Source organism: Macrosteles quadrilineatus, unplaced genomic scaffold (assembly GCF_028750875.1).
Source record: "Macrosteles quadrilineatus isolate MER2022 unplaced genomic scaffold, UCM_ALF_1.0 Scaffold_1__1_contigs__length_201487025, whole genome shotgun sequence".
In the NCBI taxonomy this organism is placed as follows: Eukaryota; Metazoa; Arthropoda; class Insecta; order Hemiptera; family Cicadellidae; genus Macrosteles; species Macrosteles quadrilineatus.
Window position 1 is genome coordinate 195,653,705 of NW_026542594.1, and position 27,080 is coordinate 195,680,784.

Sequence of the window (27,080 nt, forward strand, 5' to 3'; positions counted from 1 at the left end):
TGATGAGTTCTTAAAACAAATATTAAAGATAGTTTAAATTCTTTGGTAAGATTTTTAATTGGATACGTTTAAGAATACCACTGTTGTAGGCCATTTTATAAAAACACCTAAATAGTTTGTAAGGAATTTAAATCTTTTTTTTTTATTTTCAGTTACAACAATGACTTTTTAGTCTACCTTTTGCATAAAAAATATTCGCAACGTTACTAAAATAATTTTGGATCAAAATCTAAAGTTTAAAACCAACAGTTAGTGACCAGAAATAGTTTGTTACACAATCACTTTGAACATTCAATACGAATAATTACTGAATATTCAATATATCGATACATCGATAGCAGGGCTAAAGGTATTTCATGCATGATACAGGGTAGATTTCATTGATATTACTCGCTTATTCCAATAATCCCTACTCGTGTTCTGTTTTCATCAGGAATTCCCCAAGTAATGCTCTTAGGTTTACCGTAATATTGCGATTATGATATATTGCTTTGCAATTTATGTTTCATATGATTATTATGGCTTACTTGTACTAGATTATTTCGTACTAATGTGATTCGATGTAGATTGTAACAGGTGTTTTCCCGTAAGTTGTTTTCGGCTGCACTTTACTTTAGGTCCTATACAAAAAAACCGAATGAAAATATCGACTATTCGATTGTTTCATTCGATATATCGTTTGGTTAGTTAGGTTAGGTTAACCTTACCTAACTAACCAAATGATATATCGAATAATCGATATATCGATCGATATTTTCGTTCGAATGAGTGTAGGCCCTAAAGTTAAGTGCAGCCTTGTTTTCTTATCAGAAGATTTCCTAGGGCTCTACTATTTTTAATTTTTCCAAGTACTTAAGTTTTTTTTTACATTATTTTATATTGAAACAAGTAAAAGCTTAAGTTACCTTTTATTTTGGTTTCCTTGTCAACTTCAAGTTCAACTAACACACTTATGTGCATTTCACCCAAAGGTGTGACATCTGCAGGGTTACAATAATATCTAAATATACTACGGTACTAATATGTTGGACTTAAAGGACACAAGACAACTAAAAAAATATAAAGTAACTTAATTAAAAGTTTTTGAAATTTTTTTTAGGTGTATACTCCATTTGATTGCAGAGGTATGTGCAGTTTTACCTAAAACATGTATTTCTGATAGTTCTCACTACTTGATGCACCTTATTTGAAATTATTAATGCACCATATTTATGTTTGTACGATAGTAAATTTTGATTTGATTTGAACAATATACTATTGAACACTTTTCAAAAGTATAAACAGTAAAATTATAAGTAACAAGGCTGGGGAAATATCTATTTATATCATAACTCCAGGTATAACACCAGTGGATACAAATGGGACCATTAGTACGCTATCTTAGTCCCTGAAAGGGTTCAGTCATCTGTGTCTATTCGATGGTCTCTATGGCACAATAGGTCCACAAACGTTGTTGATAGACTATAATACAACGTCCATTATAATACTGTCATCATTAAATTATCCAACATCAATAATTACTACCCCTTTTATATTGAACCAGAAACCTACTTAACAAGATATGTAATTTGTTTAACACACTACAGAACTATTATGGCCCTAGATAGTTGATTTAAAAGATAAGTTGTGATGATCAAAAGTAATTTCTTTTTATTTAAGGGGGAAAGATTTAACTATTGTTGATAACATCAGCTGTACTTTTCCTCCCATGAAATGTTAGATGGTATATTATAATATAAAAAAATAATTTGTTTTTTTTTAGGCAATTGGGTTATGTCGACTTAAAAGCAAATTTTCAAAGATCTGTGAATTTCAATGAATTGCACTAAGATGAAAGATACAATTTGTATTTTTAACCTTAATCCAGTTCCTTTGATAAATTGAGTTAGTGTTGAAAAGAGTCACAATTAATACTTTTTACAATTATATTAATGTTTTGTAAGAAAACGAGTGATTGGTCAGTGTACTTTAAGACTATGATTAAGTCATCGTAAAACAACGATACCACAAAACAAAGGCAGTAAAGTATAATTTTCGAATTTTCTTAGAAACAATTCCTACTGCGCTCTTGATTTTTTACTCATCTTTTCGTTTTTGTAGCTGTTAACTTTGTTTTTTACCCTATATACGCAGTGTGAAAATACGTAAAAAATACATACGTTATAGAGGATAAACATTTTACTATGTTCGCACTAAATGGGGTGTTCATTGAAGTCGTTACTCAAAGAGTGTGGGTGCCCAAAGTAGATGTTGATATTTATGTTAGCCACGAACTATCTTGGCACTATTAGCACTGCGTAAAATCTTAGATGACGTAAATTAAGATAAAAACTAATACTACTAGATGATGACCAAATTAAACCTATTTCTACAAATACCCATTAACTGTCGAACCGCAAATAATAGTATTTAACCATCTTGATTGTACAAAATTAGTACTAAAAATGTTATACTTTGTTTATGACCCACCTTCCCATCCTTGGACGCTTGGTTCTAGCCTGTAACTGTTTTACACATTTCAGTCTAGTCCTAGAAGGTTGCAGCATTATCATGTAAATAAAATCAACTTGTGATTGCCGGGTTTTGAACCCGAGACCTCAGGCTCTGAAGCTCCTTGCTCTAACAATAGACCAGCTCGCTACCCTGTGTTGTAAAAATGTCATAATTTGATAAGTTTTTCTGATGTATACGAGAACATAACATACAATTACTATTCATAAATGATGTGAGTAATTTAACTTACCAATATGTTGTACCACCAAAGAAAACATAAAATTGTTAAATAGTAAACTTTGAGTATTTTATGTGTGAAATTCACAGTAACACCCGATATTTCCTCTAAAATGGACGGTCCCTAGAAAACGAAGGATTAGGCTGTCATACATAATTTAATGAGGAGGGTATTTAGCTAAATAAATTGCTTTAACAACAATCTCAGCTTACAAGTTTTAAATTAACATTTTACCTTAAGATCCCTTTTTTTCTAAGAAAAAACTCGTGAATTTTACCATGCTATACACAAATAAGGTCAACATAATGAATGGATTAGAATACAACAAAAAATATCATGAAAACTCTTGATATCAAGACTATCATGATTTGAAACATGCTAAAAAAAAATGTTAAATGCCAATGGCTTAGGTAGATAAAACTGTTATATTCTTATTTGTTATTTTAATTCTTTAATTCGTTATACGAAATTGGATACTAGCAATTGACCCATTAAAGAATCTAAACTAGCACATTCTGTCTGTGTACGCGTGTTTAAATAAGGCTCTTCTAAAAAATAAAATATCATAAAAAACGCATTTATTTATGTACATTATTTTATATTAAGAATGCTTCCCTTGTGTTAGAATCTTTTAAAATTCCAAAGATAAAATTTCTAGTCCGATATATCAAGATACGTCTCTTCAAATTTTATTTATATTATATATCGATTGGAATGTATACCTTGTGCTACATAATTCAATGGAATTGCTTGGTAACAAATATTACCGGACTTATTACTAAGGTACATATTCAGCTAATATTCTGGGTCCTTGACTGCAGCTGAGCTACTTTTCATTATTAATAAAATGACTACTTTATCCCCAGGAATAAAACTTGATCAATAGTTTTTTGCTGCAGTGTAAGAAACTATTTTTAGACTTCAAAACATAAAAAGGTCATAAGGCTTATGATCATAGCGTATAAAATAGTGCACACGAAGCTCTATTCCAGATACAAAGCATATAGTTTGTAGCTAACACCACTGCAACGGCGTATCGATCGCCTAGCCAAGGTTATGTTCCCAATTGCGCCAAATGACAGCCCTAATTGGGGGCATTAGACACTTTACCTAAACCACACTTTTGGACATATTAATAATATGGTTGAGGAAAAATAAATAGTTTCATTAAGTCTGAAATGATGAAAATGTTCTATATATTTTACTAATATTAGGAAAATATACGTAATCTGGATTTCACCTCCCTAGTTTTTGAGCTTGTTGTTTCTGCAAAATTAAACTAAAAATACCTAAAGAAAACCATACAATTAGTAATACACAATCAGCCCTCATAAAGGTTATCAACACACAATATTATACTTATTGTCACTGATAATAGACATCAAGGTCGAAAATTCACTCGCGTTTATCAACACCCATTTGATGGATGATTTATTTTCTCAATTATCTAGGCATTTAATTTTTTTAGCTTTCTAGGAAATACAAATATTAAAAATTTCTGTGAATAGTGTTTTAACTTCCCAAAGAATCAAATAGATCACTTAAAACATTAAGTATTTTTTGTTCTCTAGATTGGTTTTTGAAAGCGCATTGAAAAGTATTTAATCTGTTGTTCAGCAAAGATAAAAAGGCAAATACCACATGATTGACAAGCTTTTGACGATTAAGGTCGATAAATTTATTAGAACAAACACCTGTTTTAAAAACTCACATATTCCATTTTTACTCTACCATTAAATGCATCTATTGTTACGAAACTATGTAGTATACAAAGGTCAATTTGGTTAATAAAATAGGCTAACCAACACCAGTAAACTTCCCATTTTACATATTGAAGCTCGTTTTTCGTGTCAAGAAACAACAAGAACCACATTTTAGACAAAACACGACCCCTAACACCGGACAGAACTAACAATAAAATTGTTTCCAGCTGATCCATAAGGACGAGAAATCTACTAAGGGAGTATTTTTTATCAATTCTAAAGGTTTTAGTTGAAGACTCTACGGTCCGTGCGAATTCAATATCAAATAACAAAAATTAATATTGCAGAGCAATATTTAAAAGGGCGATTTCCGCCAACCATTCGGTGATAATCAGAAGGCCAAGCAGAAGATGAAATTCCTCGCAATATGAGGTTTACTACCCTGCGGCTGGAATTTGGTTGAGATCCTCCTTCTATCCCCCCCACCACTACCCCCTCTACATTACCACAGACCACAGGGTTCCTACAGGGGATAATTGAAAACCAACCCCTCGGTTCGATAACCTGGCTTAGAAAGCAAACTTCTTAAGACCACCTTAGAGGGTTTACTTAATTAACCACTTAGCTATCAGGAATATATTAGGTTATCGATTACTATGTTTGATAAATTTAAAGAATTTTTGTTGTACTTACTTTTGTGTTTAAGATTCCTCAAAACATAAAACTAGTGTAAATAATTGAAACATTAGCCTATATACATTGATCATTTGATACCTTATTTTGTACTCTTTGGCTATTGCATGTTGAAGTTTATCAGTAGACTAACAATGGTATCCAACAAAGGCTCGTTGTTTGATAATATTTTTTATTATATTTATATATATATATATTATATATATTATTATATATATTACATATTATATATAAAAATCAATATATAGGCAGTTTCAAATAATAAAAAAGGGTTTGGACCTTTCCTATAAAAAAACGATAAGAAATGCCAATATGGAAACTAATAAAAATTATGTTCTGAATCAAAAAACTGTCTTAACAGATATGACGGGTCCCCAAAGCTAGTATTTTTTAATACTAAATATAATTTTGTTTTATTTATACATCTGACGTTTAGGTGTACTACGAACTTTCGATTCAAGTTTAATATTACCAATATTGTAAATTTAATTTTTACCTACTTAAGTTTTGCAACTGACACATAATCACCTTAGCTCACAATCTCATTTAATTAACGTACTAAATACTGTATAAACCATAATTTAAAACAGTAAGAAACCAGGCTGAAAATATGCAAGACTTCTGTCACGAATCAAACTTAAGTGTTGCCCAGACATTGGATGGTGACTCATTTGGCACAGCGTCGAATTACCGAGTGTGTTAGGCTATAGTCTGTAAGATAGAGCTTGTCTCTTTGCCCCTTCTATACATGGGACTGGCCTGATACTTAGAAAATTGGAATGTATCACATTTGTTCCGCGGTTAAAGGCTAATTTTTTCACATTACTTTTGTTCCGGGGGTCAGGAGTTAGATTTTGGGACTGGTCGAAACATTACTTTTGTTCCTCGGACATATATGTTGATCCGCGAGAGAGGGGGCTGTACTCTCCCTCCACAAATCCTCTCTTTGGCCGCCCTCCTAATTATTTATTTCATGTGGGCTTTAAAACTCGTTAAATTGTCATTTTCTCCTCAGAAAAAATATTAATAATTTAACCTAACCTAACCTAACTTAACCTTACCTAACTCATCCTAACCTAACTTGACCTAACGCATGAAATAATTAGAAGGAGAGCAAAATAGAGCATTTGGGGGAGGGAGAGTGCAGCCCTCTCTCTCGCGGAACAAGAGAGATGTATGCAGAACAAAAGCGATGTTTTCGGCAGACACCGAAATGAACCTGCTGACCCCAGAATGTGATCTGAAGAAGTTTGCCTTTAACCACGGAACAAAAGTGACACAAGCAAAAATTGCCTGTCCCTTGGTAAATCTGCCTACTAAGCAGACAGGTTCCATAATACAGTGTATATAAAATGTCGAACCATCAATTACCAACTACAAATAGGTAATTTCATAATTTCAAAGTCTGTTGGATAGGAAATAAATCTACATTCAACGAAACACGTATAATTACAGTTTATTTTGAAGATTTTACAAACGTATATTTAGCACGTAGAGCACTAATAGATTAATAAAAACTGTTATTTTCAAGTTGCAAGTTACTATAATAGTATAAGTATCACCGTAGCATAATTAACTGACCTTACCATATATATTTCTATATTTATTTGTACTATATCTATTGTCAAATGCACATCCAATTGGACAAACACAAGTTAAGTATTTAAAAACAGAAATGCTCAACTCTTTCACTTTTCGTTTCGTAAACCACCCATAATCTATACCAAGAAGACATGACATCACCGTTAAATTTCCCCAACGAACTGTGAATGCATTTCTCAACCAATTCCGATAGAATTGCTTCAACCTAATTGATTATACTGAACCCTAACACGAAATATAAACAAGAACGTGTGGCTGAATGATAAACTCAATCATGAACAGTGATAACAGGGTCACAAAGCGGTATTGTGACCTTCAATAAGCTTATCACTTCTGACAACAACTCCAGGAATTGACCTAGTTACCGTAATACGAGCCCTCTCTCTCTCTCCATTTAATCTTTCTTTGTTTATTATTTATTTATATTGAAAAAAAAATCAGTTTACTTTCCGTAAAAAAATCACTGTCAATAATTGTTTTAAATCTATAGGCGAAACGCATAATCATATGTTATATTGCATGTGAGCTGTATTTAGAAATATTTTTAGAAGTTGTATGCTTTTTATCCACGTTTTATAAATTTTTTAGGTGATGAATATACACGTCTTGTATAAGATAATAAGTCAATGACGCGAAAATACAATTTACTAGTAAAATAGATTACAGTCTTTACTTTATCTATGTATATAGAAAACATAAGATTATTTAAAACTCAGGATAAAGAAAACATTTTGTTCAACCGAACTAGCTCCTTTGAAAGCGATATGATAAAAAATGAATCAGACTTTCGTACAAATATAATCTTGGTTTCAAACCTATTGTTTTTATTTAACCCCATTTTGATATTGTATCATAACGTAGTCCTTAGTGTAAGCTACAGAACAATTGTTTTACTCAACGACAAAAATACCCTTTATACAATTTAAACTATACCTATAAAGATTAAGACATAAACTAGATAAAACCTAAGCACTTAAAATGGTATTACCACTTAATTGAAATATACATATATTCCTGTTAAATTAAAACAGGGTTTCATGTTAATTTTTCGTCCGGTGACGTTTGGGTGCACTGTAAACTAAATGTCCATCTCCAATTCAAGAAAGCATATTAAGCTGACGCTTTTTTTTACTACCTGAGGGTCCAAAATAATTTTCTAATACGTCAACTACATAGGTTATGAGTTTCAAAGATGATTGAGTAAAATAAATAAATAGGTAACATAAAAATTCAACATAAATCGACGTAATCTTTAATTATACAAGTATACAAAGATATCTTTGAAGATCTAGTCTTAAAATCCTGAGGTGTAACCTGGTCTAAGTTGTAAGCTAAAGCTAGACACCGTTATTAACTCATAACCAAACTCCATGAAATACTATAACGGGTTAAAGATATGTATGAAATAGGAATAGTTACCATCAAAAGTCTCCTAAAGTTATACAAAAGATTGATTGAAAATTACAATAGTTGTACTAAAGCCCACATTTCCCTATGGCATGAAAATATTTTTGTCATTCGTAAAGATTGTGTATGGCACTATGCTATTCTAAGTAGCTATGTTTTATTCAATATATCACTTTATGTTATGGCCGCTTATTCATTTCATGCTGCCAGATATTTTTGAGGAATTATATCTTTAGTTTATGATCCAAAATTATTATTATAAAATATCTATAAATTGATTTTCTTTGTAACTTTATCTTTCTGTGTTGAGAGTTTTTTGAACTACAGTTATAAACTGTTTATATTAGTAAAGGTAAAATTGAAAAATTATTACGTTCTACAAAAAAATACTGTTACATAGTTTTCATAAATGTAATTGTAATCATATGGTAGTCAGATACTGTTACTACGGCTAGTAACCAAAAATAAACATCGTCACTCAAATTAAAAACACGGGAATGTAAGAATGTTTAACTATTTAACTACTACTTTAAAACCATTTCATTAATTATAACCTCGTGCACTTTATTCAGCATTTCAGTTGCTTCTCATCAATCAATCAAAATAAAATGGAAACCTAAAAAACATTCCCCAGAATTTATAACTTGTTTCACACTATGTTCAGTAATTTCATATTTAGAGCCACTTTATGCTACATTAGGTTAATTATTGGTACATACAAACCCGATTCAAACACTTATTTCCTATGTTTTTTCCATAATTTACAAATTTAAAAAGAATAACTCTAATTTAAATTTATGTTCTTTAGCCGTGACCATTTCTTGAACATTAAGAGCTGGATCACGAGCTCTATCTGTGGTCCTAAATGTCGTAGTGAGCAGCAGGTTATAACCTCATCTTTCTTTTTTTTTACTCGACAAGCTCACAAGAGTGACATCAAGAGCCTGAAGATAAGGATATAACCTTGAAACCGGTTGCTCACTACGAGATTTAGGATCACATACGAAATCAGGTAATTTTATACAATTTTAATGTAAAATTTTAAAACATTTTATTTATAGTAATATATCTCCACTTTTTCTATCCAACCATTTTGAATGACCACTCTGAGGTAAGTTGAGATACAAACACATTTTCTAATTCAATTACCATGTCAGCCACAATTCCGTTTGATGTGCAAACTGAGCTGGTTTGAGCAGCGATGGGTTTAAGTGATAAACTAATTATTATGGGACATGTCACTCATTTGTCTCGTTCTGAACTGCTGTAAACATTTTGAACATATTTTGATTGTTGGACATATGTTTTATACCTTAACGATTTAATGTTTACAAAATTAAGGCACTGTGTGTAATCGTAAGGTTTGTTAAAAATGTAATGTATTTTATGTCAATTTTACTGGCTAGTTCAACTAAAGGTTGTATTGTAAATTATTGTAATGTATTATGTAAAGTATTTAATAACTAATAAATTAATTCGAGTAATTATAAATTAAAATAAATTTGAATGTTTGTAGAAAAAGAATATGAAAAATGAAAATTAAAAAGAAATGAAGAAAATATGAGAAAGAAATATGAAATTGTAGAAAAAAATATTAACAGTAATAATGTAAAATTACAAAAGTGAAATTGCTGAAATATATTTTTTTTTTTTTGTTAGGTTTGAATTTAACAATTGAGGTTACAAAAATTGTGTAAGTATTAGTCTAGAAATCAAATTAATCAGGAAAACATTATTATAATTTGTACCTGAAGCTTAGTCTTATATTTTATTCAAAATTCCTTCTTTTGCTTTACGTAAAAACATATAGTATATTATTATATATTATTGTATATGTTATTGTATATTAATTACATTAAATGTACGTTGGACATATCAATAATTATTATTTATAAGATTCTCCTATCACAATTGTGTTTTTAAAACTAAAGAAACTACGACCTATATTCTGTAGGGCTAGGGCTAGACCAATACAATAAGCGGTGTTATAAGCAATGCATTGAAATGGGGACATTGCAGTATTCTTGTTAGCACCAAAACAGTGAATATGGGATCAGCTGTTTTTATCGCTGCAACGTTCTCACTACGAATAGTTTTTGAAGGCAGTGGTTTATTCAAACATACTTGAAAGTGTCGAAAATAATTTTTCGCCATATTGCAGCAAAAACAGCAATTTTAATGCATGTGTTGCGGGTCTAAAGTAGCATTTTTACTCTCTATGGAGTAAAAACTAATTTTTAGTCTCTAGTGAGTAAAAATCCGCTGTTGTAAACAGCAACTCACCATCACCAACAATGAACTGCAAACAAAGAAGTGTTGTAAACAGTTGTAAATTTTGATTGTGGCAATCGTATAGATCGTAATTATTTGTCGATTTATTTATTAAGTAAGGTTTTAGCCTATTGTTGTCGATTGCTCGATATATCGATAGTATAACAACACAATCGTAGTAGACGAAATTGTTGAATCACTTACTAAGCTGCTTATTTGCATTAGCAGAATTGAAAACATACCGGAAGTCGTTTTGAGAGTTTATCTTTACATAAACATTATTTCGTTTTCCAGCTTAGATTTTGTTAATTAATGATACAATATGACGAAAAATATAGTTCACCACACGGGCAAAAAGATACTTTTAACCCTCTCTTATGCCTTTTGCATGTTTATCTTACAGTTTAAGGAAGATTTTACTAAGTGCTTGCCGAATTGAACCGATATACACTCTAAAACCTAACTCTTACTAAATTGGTCCGTTCCATTGGCGTTAAAGGTGACATCATCAAGAGCAAAGCTGGAATTTGGCCAGTTTTGGACTAGAATTAACAGATCTCGCAAATCTTAAGTGGAGATATTACGACGGGAGATCGCTGCCTTCTCTTGCCAATTGGTTCGAATCCAGCGCAAAGATAATAAGCTTACCAGGAATATCGACTTTTTACCACGACCTTTGTCACATTCAAACGCAGCACGTCTCAATAGTGAAGCTCAAATTATGACTTCATGGACTCAAATTCTCCGTTACCTCCTAGACTATGAGCTGCACCTGCAATTAGGAATATTTACCACTTACTAAGACCTATTTATTAGTTTTTATTGATACAATTATTTTCTTTTTCTCTTCTATGTCATGCATGTCGTCAATTTAATTTATATTGCTATATTTATATTTATTGTTACTTTTTATTCTTGTAACATATTTCATCAAAATTATACATTCTTTGCAGCATGTATTGTGATTTCTTCTTTTCATTGTTGTTCGTTGTTGTTGTTGTAAATGTATGTGTGTGTATGTCGTTGTTGAATGCTATTTTACTTGCATATGGGGGAGCGAGCTGGTCTAGTGGTTGCAGCGCTTGGGACTTCGGTCCAAGAGGTTCCGGGGTCAAATCCCACCAGTCACAAGTTGATTTTATCGAAGTGATAATGTTGCAACTCCTAGGTCTAGCCTGAAGTAATGTGAAAAACAATTCCGGGCTCGTACCAAGCGTCCTAGGAACAAAAGAAATTAATTACATATAAAAGGGGTCTTCAGTCAATAAATAAATATCCTAACAGCTTTCAAACAAAATAGTATATTCGTTAACAGTTAGTTTACGTTACTGAAACAAGACAAATTAATTTAACTTACACGTCCCCCTATATAACAAATATTTATGAGAGCTATACGTTTAATTCATTAGATTAATTTACTACACAGGAATAAAGTAAAGAGATTTGTGAAAGTCACGTTAACAGAAGTAGAACTTGAGAGTTTGGATCCCTGGAGAGATACCGCAGATGGCGCTGTAACAGATTATAGTGAATCTGAATAGCTTTGCTCTACAGACGAGAAAATCTGACACAAGTCTAGCTTTAATGCTTACCTGGTTGTTTATTTCTTAAGTTTTATATAAATGTTAAATGAAAACAGTATTTATTTATTAAAAATGGAACACCTGTACCATTTACGTTAGTTGTACGTGATATAAATTTAAGATGCTTAGATTTAAAATATAATATATATGTATGTAAATATAATATATATGTATGTAGAAAATATGTATTTTTATATATGTATTCTTAATTGTATTTTTGTACGATTTTAAAATTAAATCTGAACCCTTTGGGTTCGATAGCATACTCTGCAATGTTGCAGCGAGATAATAGTGGCAACACCGCAGTTACGGCCTACTGAACCAGCTGTTGCACCAGTTCTTGGGTGTCTGTGTAATGATTATATTAACTGGTTCGCGATTGTTACTACTGTTGTTTGATACAGCTGGTGCAGCATTGACTTCAATTAATATTCGTAAAACGTGTGTTATAGGTCATTAATGAAATTATATTCTGTCAAAATTAATAATGTTATTTACTAACCAGCAAGTTAATTTCTTATATACAAAAAAAAAACACAAACATCCATTAAATGCAATCGTTAATAAAAACTTCAGTGTGGGAACCCTTGCATTTTATTTACGAAATGAGAATCAAACATTATTACCAGAATAAACTATTTAACGTAGCTAACCTTTTAACGCAACACTGGACACACTAACTCAGCTGGAAAGTTTGTTCATTGCCCGATCAGTCACATTGGCACTTATGTATTGGTATAACGTGTTTGTACTGTTAAATAGGACGTCATAGGGAGTCTACAGGATTCGTTGGCTTATACGTGCCTTTAACATTAGTATGATATTTATTTAAATCCAGTAAATTTTAGGTAGGTTTTGTAGCTTCTATTAGTTGTAGAAAATATTGATGTTTAGTTGATCAAAATCTCCTCCAGCACTTCATTCTCCTTCAACTATGAACTTTGTAGTATTATTATATTTAGTAATTAATTTATAAAGTTTGTAAAATCCATTCGCTAAACAATATGTTGTTTCATGTTGTTAGACTCCTTATTAGGAGACTAGATATTGCTTGTCATGAATATAATAGTGATTAATATCCCTTTACTGCCGAAATGATTCTCGTAGTCTGTAAGCTACCGATTTCAACTCTCATAGGGAGTATTAAGGCTATGATATAAGTTGTAAATTTAAGTTTTTTTTTGTCAAACAATAACAATTGAACACGGACCAAAACGTTATAACACCTACTTTTGGGTAATTAGTGCCAAAGTAAAATGTTAGTAATTATTTACACTGTTGTGAGAATGAATTCAAACTACAGTTTAGTGAAGTATAATTTAAAACTCAAATCATCATACTAACCCCAAAGTAGGCCTACTTAAACCATGAAATTATGGAATTCGTCTAATCTTATTGAAATTTACACAAAAAACTACTACAATTTCAATACAATGGAGACAATTATTCTTCCTCAACAAAAATAATTCCTAAATTTTTGGTACTTACAGAACACCCTGTGTAATACTGAGTGCGAGATAGAGAATGTTGTATATCCCTTATTGTCTAATCAATTCATGATAGAGGCGCAGGGAATGTCAGTCGAGGTACTATTGTTGGACAAGTGCTTCAATTGCAGCAACTAGAACTTAATTGTGATACATGGAAGCTGTAAACCTCACCCCTCTTCCCCTCACCAACACCTATCTTCCCACTTATATACATCACCTACACGTATACACTTGACTGAAATTTGTATTTAAAATATTTATGTTCGTAGACGCTCAATCTATTTTTACAATGAATAATGTTATCGCTTTGGTTTAATGAGTGCAAAAGTCGAACGATACGTAAATACCCTCCAATCGTTTTACAGTCCAAAACTAAAACTACATATGTTTTGTAATTAGCCTCTTACAAGATTCAGGAATCTGTTTTTACTTTAGTTAAAAAATAATTAAAGTCTGTGGCTTAGACGGTATCACGATAAAGTGTAATCCAATTCAGCGACGTCTAGGGTTCTTGCTGCAATGGTACCAGTTAAAAAGTTTTTTATACGTATTTGCCAACCTCGAGTTCTGTAGCACTATAACGCAAGTATGACTAACAAATGCAAGTTAAAAATAATTTGTAACTCTATAAAAGAAAATCCAATGCTACTGCCATCTAACTTATACAAATTTAATTTTTCAATTTAAATACATCTCAACCCAAAATTTCAATACCAGAAATTCTCGCTTCAACAACCAAACACAACAAAACAATGCTCCTCGTGTTAACATGTTTTTTTGTTTCAGAAACGCAAAATATTTCAAAATTGAATTGATGAATATAAATTGGATGAAATAAATATCAGTCGGATCCAGGTTAGCATTTCCATTTCCAGCTGGAGCACGCGATGTATTGCTGAATGTAATACAACATTGGAAAACAACTGTCAGTGGCCTTCGAACGTTTGATCATTGGGCTTCAGTGGAGTCGACTTTGTTGTTTTGCTGTAACTGGTCGCGTTTTTTGAAGGGGATTATCAATGTGAAACGAGTTTTTGTAGTGAAAACGTTATTTGAAAATACTATTTTGTGTGATAAAAAAATTATACATTTTCAATTGTTAATTAAAGTATTTATTTTTTTCTTTTTTACATCATCATATAGGGTTAACACTCATATTGATGAGAACAAGGAGGAATATCTAATAAAAAAAAAAATAAAAAAATTTTAAAAACTAAAAAAATAGACAAAAAAAAATAAAAAAGTTAATTAAATTTTTAAATGGTGAGGATCAAATAGAGTTTTAGAAGGAATTAAATGATTTAAAAATATTTTTACATAAAAACAATATTTTATATATTTTACATTTTAGTTAATTTTTTACTAAAATATTTAACACACAGCTTAGACAAAAAAATTCATTAGACACTGAATAGGTACTTAAGTAAATAAATACAGCCCTTATCAATGTGGCCTTTTTCTTAACATTTGTTGGAGTGGTATAAACCATTTAATTTTACCAATAAATAAATAATGTGTAATAAATGAAACTATAACTGCAAACATAAAAAAAAATTGTAGAAAATCCTCGGTTAAAAACTTAAACCTTTTTTACCTGTTTATTTGTTCTGATATAAATTGCCAAAGATTTTTGACTAGTCATGTATACATTACAAAGAGCTTATTTGCAGTATTTACAAGGTTTTAAAATAACTAACAATAGTCATCGTTATCATTTTAAATTGTGTTTAACGTTATTCAAATGTATTACGAATGCAAATAAAATAACACATCATTTAACATTTATTGGGTTTTTAAGTGTTTATTTTAATAATTGTTTCAATTTAGTATCATTTAAGTAATGTATTAAGTATTCAATGTGGATAATACATGAAACACTCGTAAATCTAATCTTAATTTTAAGAGAAAAACTTTAACGTTACACAAATTCCACCTACTTACACATTCATTTCAATTAAGGTAAAAGTAGAAACTCGGAAATTCATTAGAAAGGGGAATTTGCATTTAGATATTCAATGGGGAGATTCTCTTGAAATAGGAGTTTAATCCTGGCTAAGAACCACTGTTCAGCAAGAAATGAAAGGAAAACAGCTCTCCACGACGTTCATAAAATGTTTCATTTTGTATGATGTCTTCATCTCTCCGAGCGCTCCAGTATTTTTAAGAATGTTTAATTTTAGCTCTCTTCCCTCTTGTTTTATTTTTTCAAGTAGTAAAACTTTCCAAGAGAATTATCGTTGGACGTTTAGTAAAATATGGTGAATAAAAGAATTCGGTGTTAAATATTTAATGTTCAATGCCTCAAGGAAAATGTTCTTTTCTAATATGTATTATGGGTATTTTCTCTTTATTTAAAGGCAAAAATACTTTGTTACTGAGCTTTGGTTGAGAAAATTGTCTAACTCAGTCTAAGATTAAAAAAGGTTCAAATACCTGCTATTAAGCAATCCAAATTTGTTGTTAGAACAACTAATTGTCTGGACTCAAACTCCGCCGGGTTAGCGTCGTCTGTTTCTTAACTGATCAGTTACCATAAATGTCTCGTGTTCGTGTTTGTGTCGTCTGTAAATGTTTATTTATTTTCGTGTAAATATGACGCTCTTCGTATGAAGAAAGAAAACTGTCCTTGTGCAGCCTGATGATGGGGTCACACAGACACCGAAACTAGTTGTTCTAACAACAAATTTGGATTGCTTAATAGCAGGTATTCGAACCTTTTTTAATATTATTTGGCAATCCGGAGGCTAACAACTACAATCCGGTCTAAGAGTTTGATACCGTAAAAATGATTAAATGGGCATTTATATTAACAATCAGATAAGCTAAATATAACCTTTCCAAATTATTATTAAACATTCACCGAAGGCTATTTAAAAACCTGGATGTTTTGGGGTGGGGGAATATCGTCCAGAACCTTAATATATACGCGTGAGAATGGGTTATGGACAAAATTATGTACAATTTATGGACACTCTTCTTAAAAACTCATTTGAAAACAGAGGTAGAATGAATATTATGTTCAGTCTTCTAGCTTCCCTGGTACTAAATTCACACTAGTCCTAGACGTAGGGATTACCACAAAAACCCTTTGTATTACCTACGACCTCAAAAGAAAATGTTCTTATATTTTTTGTCTGTTAGGAAAGAAATCCATGGTAAGTTGGTGGTACATCAAATGTTTCTCCTAGGATGCTTTACACTACCCGGGATAGTTATTCAATATACTTTGTGCTAGACGTAGTGGTTGCAACAATATAACTTGGATTAAATTTGCAGTGTTTTGGCCTGATTTGAACCCAGAAACTCAGAGACAAAAGTCCCGTGCTCTATTACTAGACCAGCTCGCTCCCCAAGATGGATCAGATGTTATCGTGACGGACTTAAAAATTAAATATAACAAAGTTTAGGATTCACCTTTACGTAATAACACTTACAAGAGTTAAAGTTTATCTTTACACTTAAAGCAAATGCAAAATTAAAAGAGTTATCAACGACCTGTTTAGGAAAAGGTAACGAAACTAAAAACTAGAAGCTGGTGCAGTAAATGTGAATAAGCTGCATTATCGATGGGTCAGGGCTGAAGGTGAGTGATGCCCAAATTGCAGTAATGGCCTCGTAATTTGAGGCTTTGACCTTCCCCGACTTCAAGATATTCTAGCTTTGGCAACCCTACGATAACTTAGTCACTATTTTCATACACTAGCATTGTTAAAACTCGATAAATTTACTTGAGGCTAGAGTTGATATTATACTTACCCAAAAGAGAATACACACATGGAAAAAAAGACAAGTTTAAGATTTGGTTATGTTTATGTTTAGGAAAGTTTCTTTTGAATATATAGAGCTGGTATAGGGATAGTGTACGGGACTTCGGTCCTAGAGGGCTTAGGTTCAAATCCTTCCAATCCCTAATGGCAAAGAAATAATTCTAGAACCTTTAAGCCAAGCTTGAAGTAATATTTTAAAGGGCTTCTGTCTAGAGCCTAGTATTCTTGGATGTAATGTAGGACATAAAAATGTAAAAAAAATACGTATCGATTGTAATTTTAACAGATACAGCAAGATAAAAAAATTACACATTTGCTAATTCAAATAAAAAACTACGATATTATTCATAATACTAGTAAACTCGATCAGTTTCCTAATAAACCAAAAACAAAAGACTCTTTCTTAGCAGTATTGTTTTTAAGTACGTATATTTACAATGCAGTAATATATCACAATACATCGTAATGTATTTTGAAACGAAATTCGTTTCCTCTAAATAGTATTTTCTGTATTTCTCCTTTAAATGACGCCTTCATCAATCTTCATTGGGAATTCTCAGGCCTTGAGCCGAAGTTTGATGGTTTCCTTCTTAATATCTGAACATCAACAATATTCATCATTCAAAAACATTGTGGAAAGTATTTGTTAAACGAATGGTATCAAAATTTTATATTCAGTAATCACTTCTCACAGCAATTGCAATTTAAGATTTTTCAGTGTTAGTTAGGTTACATTTTAGTTAAATATATGTATTTTAACTATTCTATATATTTTGTTTTTTTTTCAGGTTGCATGTACTTACACACTTAAAGGTAAGCCATGATACTAAATATTATAAACTTTAATTTGTTTACGAGCGAAACTAAGAATATGTCAAATTGTCAGCAGCATGTTTATTTAACATATTTTCTGATTGTTTAGGAGTTGGTTGGATTTTTTAAGGCCTAAGTGAGTAATTGGTTATTCTTATCCTTTATAACACATCATTGTTTATTTTCAAGTATTATTTAAACGCAGATAAGAATTTGATCTATTCAAAATTGAATTTAACAGTTTTATTAAATTATGCTTTTTTTCTATAAAACACATCTCAATCGTATTAATTTATATTAACTATATACTTTTTAAAATGTTTTACTTGTCTTTGAAATATTTTTGTATAATACTAAACCATATGTTTTTAGTTGTGAATTTTTATGTTTTATTATTGATATAATGGTATTTCTGATAAAAATTATAAACGAAAGTGTATCTTTTCAATCCGATTTATTTTAATTTTACACAAATCAGTATATTTGTAGAGTTTTGTTACATTTAAGTTGTTATCTTAACAATAGAAAATAATTTTTTTGTAAAAATAGTACATTTAAATTTGTAAAATAGTAAAGTTTGCAGGCTAAGAGGAAAACATTAATTATAAACAGGAATTTTACACTTCTTGAATCCTTCTTGAACAGGGTTTCGAAAATAGTTTAATAATATCCCACGGGCCTTAACAACGATCTCATAAATATTTCCTTTATTAAAAATACATTTTAATCCCCAAAGTGCATTTCATTTCGCTCAGAACGGAATTTTAGATCAACATTTCTGAAACCGTTTATTCCCAAAACATTTCAAGCGCCTCCGGGGCCTTAAAACGGCATTTCATAAATAAACATTAGTATTATTTACTTGAAATAATTAACAATCAGGAAAATTATGTAAAAAATTACTACCTACGCTTGAAAACAGACAGTGCACAAAGGTTTTATAAAACAAGACGCTTGAGGAATACAATTTTTAGTTTCTCCTAATGTCAAAAATAAATATATCACGCAACTAATAAATACTTTTTGGTATTTTCCTAAAATGAGTAAATATCACTACACAATGTTTTTTATGGTTTCCGATATCCGGAAAAATGCACATGTGTGGTCAATATGTGTAATGATTTTTTAAAAATAATTTTGGTTTCCTTATCTTAAGGATAATCTTTACTTTTAGGGTCATACAATTCAGGAAAATATCGTACTCTCATTACTAAAAATATTAACATAGTATTTTGTGTTAATATAATTATCAGAAAATATTGTACTCAATATTCTGTTATTTAGAGAAGTTTAAATAGTATGGGTATTGGAGGTTGTCTGGTTGATTCACAATTGCGCAGCACTTCTGTTTTTTATGCCCGGGTTCAATTCCCACACACTACAAATTGCAACTTGACACATGGCCATGCATTTACCTGGCGCTTTAAAGCTCCTGAAAATTATATATATAAACTTAACCAAAAGCAAATGCAAAATGAAAAGAGAAATTATATGCAATGCATATAATTATGAAATTATTGCAAAATTATATGTGCCTGTAACAAAACTTTAAAATAAAACTACAAAATATTGTTTTATCCTTGAGCAATATAATTAAAATATGTTAACAATTATTCACTAAATGTAATAATTTATGAAGCAGCTTTGTTTATAAGTCTAACTAATGAAACTGTTCTGCACATATAATTTTCAAAGACGATGGAAATGAAAGTAACAGACGATCCCATTTAGAAGAGAGAAGAGAATGTTTGATAAAAAATTGAGGTCTAATCTTCTACTAAGGATATCCATTTGGGATGAAATAAAACCGAATTGGTTTGAGCATTGTAGGCATTTTCTTTGGCCTTAGTGAATAAGGCAATGAAAACTTAATTGTTAAATAGTGTTTATTTGCAATCATTTAATAATTTGAAACTAGCAATAATCGTCGACAAATCAAAACTCTTTGTGAAATTAATTGAGAAGAAATATGTTTTAGTCATGAGAATGTTATTACCTTGCTATATTATATTAGCTGATATGTTATTAATGATGTTTTTTAACATGACATACATTTTAACTTAAAAATAAGAAAAAGATTATTTCAAAATATACATATATTTTATTCTTGTAAGCATTGCAATAAAAGTCCATATTCAAAAGTTAAATAAGATTACATGTTGTTCGAACTTTTACAGGAAATGTGCAAACGTAGGGACTTTTCGAAGTCTGTGTAAAAATGCAGTAAACTTAGTTTACTATACGTAACCGGTTAAAATATAAAATTTTTAATTTACTTAAAAACTTTTTGGTTAGGACTTATGCATTTTAATTTGTAAAATATTTTTCTTAAAATTTGAGCAAAATATTCTTTTGGTAATTAACTGACTATTTTGAGTACACAGGTAAATGTTTATGAGAATTGAAGTGGAATATTTAAGTAAAAAGGTAATTTTCTAACAAGTAAAACTAAATTGTTTGTTTTAAAATTAATTTCATAACTTGTCCCATAGTCATAATAAAGAAATACTTAGGAAAGGTCAAGAGTTAGAAGGGGAGTTCTTATCAAGATGAGAAAAACAAAGTGGGTGTCTCATGCGATTTCGTCATCAACTTTAATATGTACTTACATTGGCGTTAAAAATACCACAACAAACTGAAACATTGTTGATTCTTAATAAAAAATGTATGCAATCATAAGATAACAAAACAATATGCAAATAATAAATATTTGCATAATATTATGATATATTTGAACATGTGTACTTAACAATTACATGGCATTTTTACTCTCTATTCAAAAATATAACCTTGACTAAAATATGTGTAGGCTAAAAATACCAAAAACAGATATCCCCTTACTTTTCTGAAAAATCAATAAATGTTTATGAGTACATTTGTTAGTTCAATAGTATTGTATTGAATAGCGAGCTGGCCTTGTGGTAGAGGTCGGGGCTTAGGTGCCCGAGGTCCCAGGTTCAAATCCCGCCAATCACCAATGGACTTTATCTATGTAATAATGCCACAAAATCCTCTAGGGCTTAAAGTAATGTAGAAAACAGTTCCAGGCTAGACCTAGCTTCCTAGGATGTGAAGGTGGGACATAAAATAAATTGTACATTTAAGAGTTAGATTTTAAATTAGTAATTGAGCTTTTTAATTAGACTGAAACTGTTTAACTGGAAACAATAAAGTGAAGCAGATAAGATGATAGCGTTGAACAATTGACGTCGATTAAGAATTTTCTCAAGTCGTCGATACTGCTCGTCCATTAATTGACTTTATTGGTATTGCTCTTATTTATAACGTCAGCCTTACGGCTCAATTTTATTTCGTCTTTCAAAAATGTGCTATTTAAAAAAATGTCCTTCAGGTAATACTTTACAGATTCTTTAATATCAGTTTAGAATCGTGTGTGTGTCATTTTACCCAGTAAAATGAATAAGGTAGTGGTGACTGGGTGGCTTAAGTTGGAAGCGCCATGGACTCTAGGTCCGCAATGTCGTGGGTTCGAATCCTAGTCAATACCACTATATTTGTATATGTACACTTAATACTTATGATTTACCGGTTCGCCCCTTGCTATGCTGGATACGATCCTCGCCCAGGTCCATAGCCTATGTAAGAGGCAAAGTAAGGCTAAAAGCCCACTCCAACCTCATACAAAACAAAAATCACAAGGGAACACATATATTTAACACGTGAAATAGTGAAAATTGAATACAACCTTAAAAATTCAAAGTAACATATTCGTTTCCTACATTAAAATCGGGTTTTCACTACATTAGAAGGAAACAGTAAACGTAACATCTGTGTAAACAATGAAAAACTTATTACATTTCATTTATATAATTTGTTGTCTCTAACTGATTTGTAGTGTTGTGACAACGAATGTTTAATTTATCTTTATCGTTAGAAATGCGTAAAATATTTGTTTCTGCCTGTGTACATGTCATATTTTATGTCAGATATAACATGTTAGTCTCAAAGTGTGGAACATTTTTGTCTTTGTGAAATATACAAACATAGCTATTAAATTCATAATTCTGAGTTGCACTGCTCATTCTTTGAATAGTCCTATTCCACAGTGTCTTTCGGAATATTGTATAATTGTTTTCACAATTACAGAACAGTGTATAAGCTTTTGATTCTTTCTTTTACAGACATATGGAGTAGCACCGAAGATACTAAGATAATTGTTTTTTTTTGCAGCATTGCTTCTTGTGGTAGTGACTTTCGTACCATTTACCGTTTTAAAACAGTGACATAACTAGTTATCCAAGTTGTGTAATATTGTGTACTAACCTGAAAAAAACTTTAAAGATTGTTTTTTACAAACCACATGGTTGTACATTGTACAATAAATGTAAATTTTATTTATGTATTATAATTTTTTTTAAAGTGTAAACCAGTTTGTCTCTGTCAACCAACCACTTTGTAAACGTGTAAGTGTCGCAACCCGTGTTAACACCTTTAAAGCAGTGTTACCGTGTTAACTAGTGTTTGTTACTACTCACTTAGACCTGGCAACGTCCGTAGACTTTAGGGCTGAATAAAATGTTTACACCTTGTTTCTATTGTTTATAGCTTGTTTCTACCTTTGGTTTTGTCGTGGTCCTGATTATTTTACAAACTTAACAATCAGGCTAAGATTTTAACTACTCTTTTTTGAGGTAGGGATGGTACAAGTTTTTGTATGAGAATATGTTTTGAAAAAGGAAAGTAACTGAACAGTTTTGCTTAATTTTTTTTTTAGTTTTATTTAATTTATATTAAAAAAAAATTAATTAATTTTGATATACTTTTAACCAATGTTTGTAACGTCTAGCCTAGTATATGGAAAATGTCAAAAAATTTCATGATTTCAAATTAACAATTTAATAATTAATATTGTGGCCATATTTGTATTGTATTTTCAATGTTAGAATATAAGCGCATACAAAGTAAATAAAGCTTGGCTCATAAGTACAGAAATATTATATCCGAAAACATATATTTGTATTTAAGAAAAATATACGGTATTCAAACGTGCTTGCATTACTTTAGTTAAGTACCATTTTGTATTTACTTAGTTTATTATATATTTTTATCTTAGAACCAAGCCATCTTGGATTTTCGCGATGATATTTGAAAAACAAAGTATGCTGTATGAAATAAATAAATGTTTGTATTTTACAATAATTGTAAGAACTAGTGACTTTATAGTTGTGTTAAATCCTTTAAATAAATTTACATTGTTTTAGGATTGTCCCACGGGGATAATTAAGTTGGGAAAATTAATCGATGTAGGATCAGCGGTTTGTCTGAAATCAACAATGGACACTTTACAAAATTCACCAAGTATTTGTATCAACAGAATCTACAGGGTGAAAAAGGTTAAAACATAGTAGATCATCGAACACTTATTAAATGGCTAAGTTAGTTCCATGTATCGATGCAGCTATAGTATAAATAGTGGCTACACTGCGAGTAGAGTTGAGCAGAACACAACTGCAGTATATAACAATTAACCACACCCCTCCCGTGACAATTGTGGCACTTGACTCAAATTATAATTGAGCTGCCTTCCACTCGTATTGTGTTGAGAAAACATAGCTCGAAATTATTTACTTTCCAGAAGGAAAGTAAATTTACTTAATTTAATAAGAATAAGAATTTAAGTAAGAATACTGCGGCAAAACAGCTGTTTTAATACTTAGTTTCTTGGCAAGGTTTAGAGGAAACAAAATCAGCTGATCAGCTGATTTTTATACAGTTCCAAATATATGGTATTTTCTATATTGAATTTAATTTTATTTATTATTGAGTTGTATTGTATGATTTAAAACAATAAATAAATCTGTTATCGATATATGTAGAAGAATTGAAACTTACATCTTTCATTACAGTTTGCATTGCATTAACGGATTGGCCCTTAGGCTACTACATCTAAAAAACTAGGGTGGTTTTCATTGAAAATATTACTGCAAGAAAGAAACAACTGTTTTGAAATACACGATGCAAGGTGCAAATAGCAATTTCCGGTTCCATTGGCAAAATAGGGTTAGAAAAACTTGATTTCAATTACTATCCACTGATTTTGTCAAGAGAAATAGTTCCAAAAAATCATGTTGTGCCATCCTATAGTATTTACTTATTTTGATTACGTTTCGTGGTACCTTATAAACCAATAAATACATTATTCAGAGAAATTTAAACGTAATTGATTATAACGTATTTTCATTTGTTTTTAATTAACATTGGTGGAGCAATACATTTAGAGTGAGTAATTAATTAATCTTAATAACGTATTGTAAATGAGTGCACGTATAAAATACTTTAGAACTTATTTTTACTGTTTATATTATTTTTTTCGTCCCAAATCATGTCTATAAGCATATTACTTAATAAATATTTTCTTTTCACAATCAAACCTACTTCATACTATATTTTAATCGTAAAAACATAATCTGCTTTAAAATAAATTGTGTTCACAATCAAAACCAGACAAAGGTAAAAATGATTCGATAATATGATGACAATTATAATACTAATTGACAAATCACAATTGCAAAAATCTTTTATCTCTGTAATTGGATTTTGTGCCATCGAAGTAATTGCATATAACTGGATTGTCAGTTTTTATTACCTATTACAATTGACATTAGCTGTTTTAATTTTATCAGGTTTAAATGTTGAGTTGATTAGTATTTCATTAGGTTTGGATTTAATTGATTCGTTCAGCACTTGAATTTTTAATCTAATTTGTAAATTAATAAAATGTATTAAAAAGGGATTTAAATTAAATTGATTTTTGATGTAAAATGATAAAGTAATTAACAAAAGAAATATGTCATTTTATAGACTTACTTGGACACTATTTTTAAATTTATTTGACACTATAACTGGTTAATGTGGCAACGTATATATTAATATAATAATTATAATATTAATTATATTAAATTCGTTTATATTGTAGGAATAAACTCATTAGTTTGTTTGTACTTTAATCATTTTGCGTTTTTAGCAATATTAAAACAATTATAAATAAATCTTTCTTACACATTTGTAACTACATTAACCTAACTGTTATTCGTATATTGCGATTTCAATTTTGAACATTTATTTTAAAATTTAAACCCGCGATTTGTGATTAAGAAAATGTTATAATATGAAGGATTGGTGTAAGCTTAGATTTTAGTTTCCAAACACAAGTTAATTTTTACGAAACTTACAAATTCACTTTATTAGATTAATCATACATTTAAGATAATTTTTCTCGTGCTATTATGAGATTTTTAAAGATATTTATCTTAAAATTTCCTACTAAAAACCCGTTATTTAAAAACACGGTTACAAATAGTTTTCCAAATACAGGTCGACCTTTCATAAAGCCAAGTTATCAGACGTTGGTATTGGACCTAAATCCTTTGGCTCGATGTCACGAACAGAAATAACCCTCACACCAAAGCCTTCGATAGTGTCAAATGAAACTGCAGTGAGAGTAAGTAAAAGGTAACAGATATCACATTTTAAGGTTAACTTTAATTAACAGCTGATTTCAATTAACAGCTGTAACAGTCTAACATATGTTTGCGATTATTTGTTTTAACTCAAGCTACCTATTTACATTCATACTGTTAATAGATTTAAAGTTGAATTGTTGATTATTATTGAAGTTTTAATATAATTATTTACTAATAGCACCAGGACAAATTGTTGGCATTGCATTAATAAGACTATTGTTCTAAAAGAACGAGGTCGTGTTGAGAGAAAGAACGTTCCTGGTGAGTCATCTGCCATTACGGTCATTACCGAGTTGTTTCCAGCAATGCCATTGTCAAGGTCAAATGCAGCTTGAGCTGTCTGTGCATTTGTTAAAGAACATACACTTTTTACAGCTGTGGAATTGTACTTAAACAAATAAACTGTTTTAACTTAAAAACCCCAACTGCTTTTCACTATATTTCAGTTTAGTCATAGAAATATTACTATAGATAAAAATCCATTGGTGATTGGCGGGATTTGAACCTGCGACCTCGTACTCCGCAGCCTTTAGCTCTATCACTAGACAAAATCGTCTCCTACATTTAGGAATAAGACTCAGTAGCAAATAATAAAATATTGTTTTATCAATAATAGTCGAATACAAGTAGTGTAACAGGTCAAAGACGCAAGCAATATATTTAAATAACCAAAAAATAATATAAAAAATATTAGGCCTATAGAAGTAAGACATTTTTTCAACTTCATCATAATACAGGTTGTTTAACATGAAATGAAATTTCAGTCCACTAATTATAGTACAGCAATTAATTAAATATTTTAATTTCAAAATTGAAACATTCTAATAGTTCATATATTTGTGAGTTAGGTATATTGTGTTTAATGAGAAATAAAACATCAGTAACTTAATAACATATAATGTTTACAATTTAAACATTTTCCATGCTTTAAAAATGTTTTTTTCCGTATTATTAATATAAATATATGTAATGTACAGTACGCAAAATTATACGTCTAAAAGGCCAAATAACACTTTGTTGAGTACATTTTTGTTCACTTCACACAATAATCTTTAAGTATCTTTTTAACGTTTAGGTGTATCAAAAGCGTATTAAAAATATAAGTTTTCGGCAATGCATAGTTTTTTTTAGCACAATCAATTATGGTTTTATTGTTTTTATTGGGTTGTGTACACATATTTTATGTTTATAAGGTAGCAATTTAAAATGCTTTACCATGAGGGCTGTTTATCCTCATTTGATGAAATTTGTAATGATAACCTGCATCTAAGCATGTTTTATATACACTTAAATATCTTTTGTAAATGATGCTATATAATTAACTTTGTAAGAACAAAACATATTACAGTGCGTTCGAACGTATCCAGAAACCAACATAGGATAATTTATTTTAAATAAAATGAGAGTAATTAAAACTTGGTTATGAAGGTGGAAAAGCCTTGTGTATTCACGAATAATGATAGGAACTTTTAATTGATAGTTAATCGCAGGCATGGCGATCAACGATGCTTTGTCTGTTTGCAGTTTTTTTATATA

General features: G+C 30.3%; 1 protein-coding gene across 8 annotated transcripts in view; it reads left to right on the forward strand.

Annotated features, from left to right (window-relative positions):
* LOC128993315 (octopamine receptor beta-2R-like) overlaps positions 1–27,080 on the forward strand; it is a 273,858-nt gene that overhangs the window by 115,244 nt on the left and 131,534 nt on the right. For 6 of the 8 annotated variants that reach the window (XM_054417152.1, XM_054417161.1, XM_054417135.1 and 3 more), the window contains one exon: positions 18,036–18,060. The exons of the other annotated variants lie outside the window; for them this stretch is intronic. The gene's annotated coding sequence lies outside the window, so the exon portion shown is untranslated. The remainder of the gene's footprint in view (positions 1–18,035; positions 18,061–27,080) is intronic. 8 annotated transcript variants of the gene reach the window in all.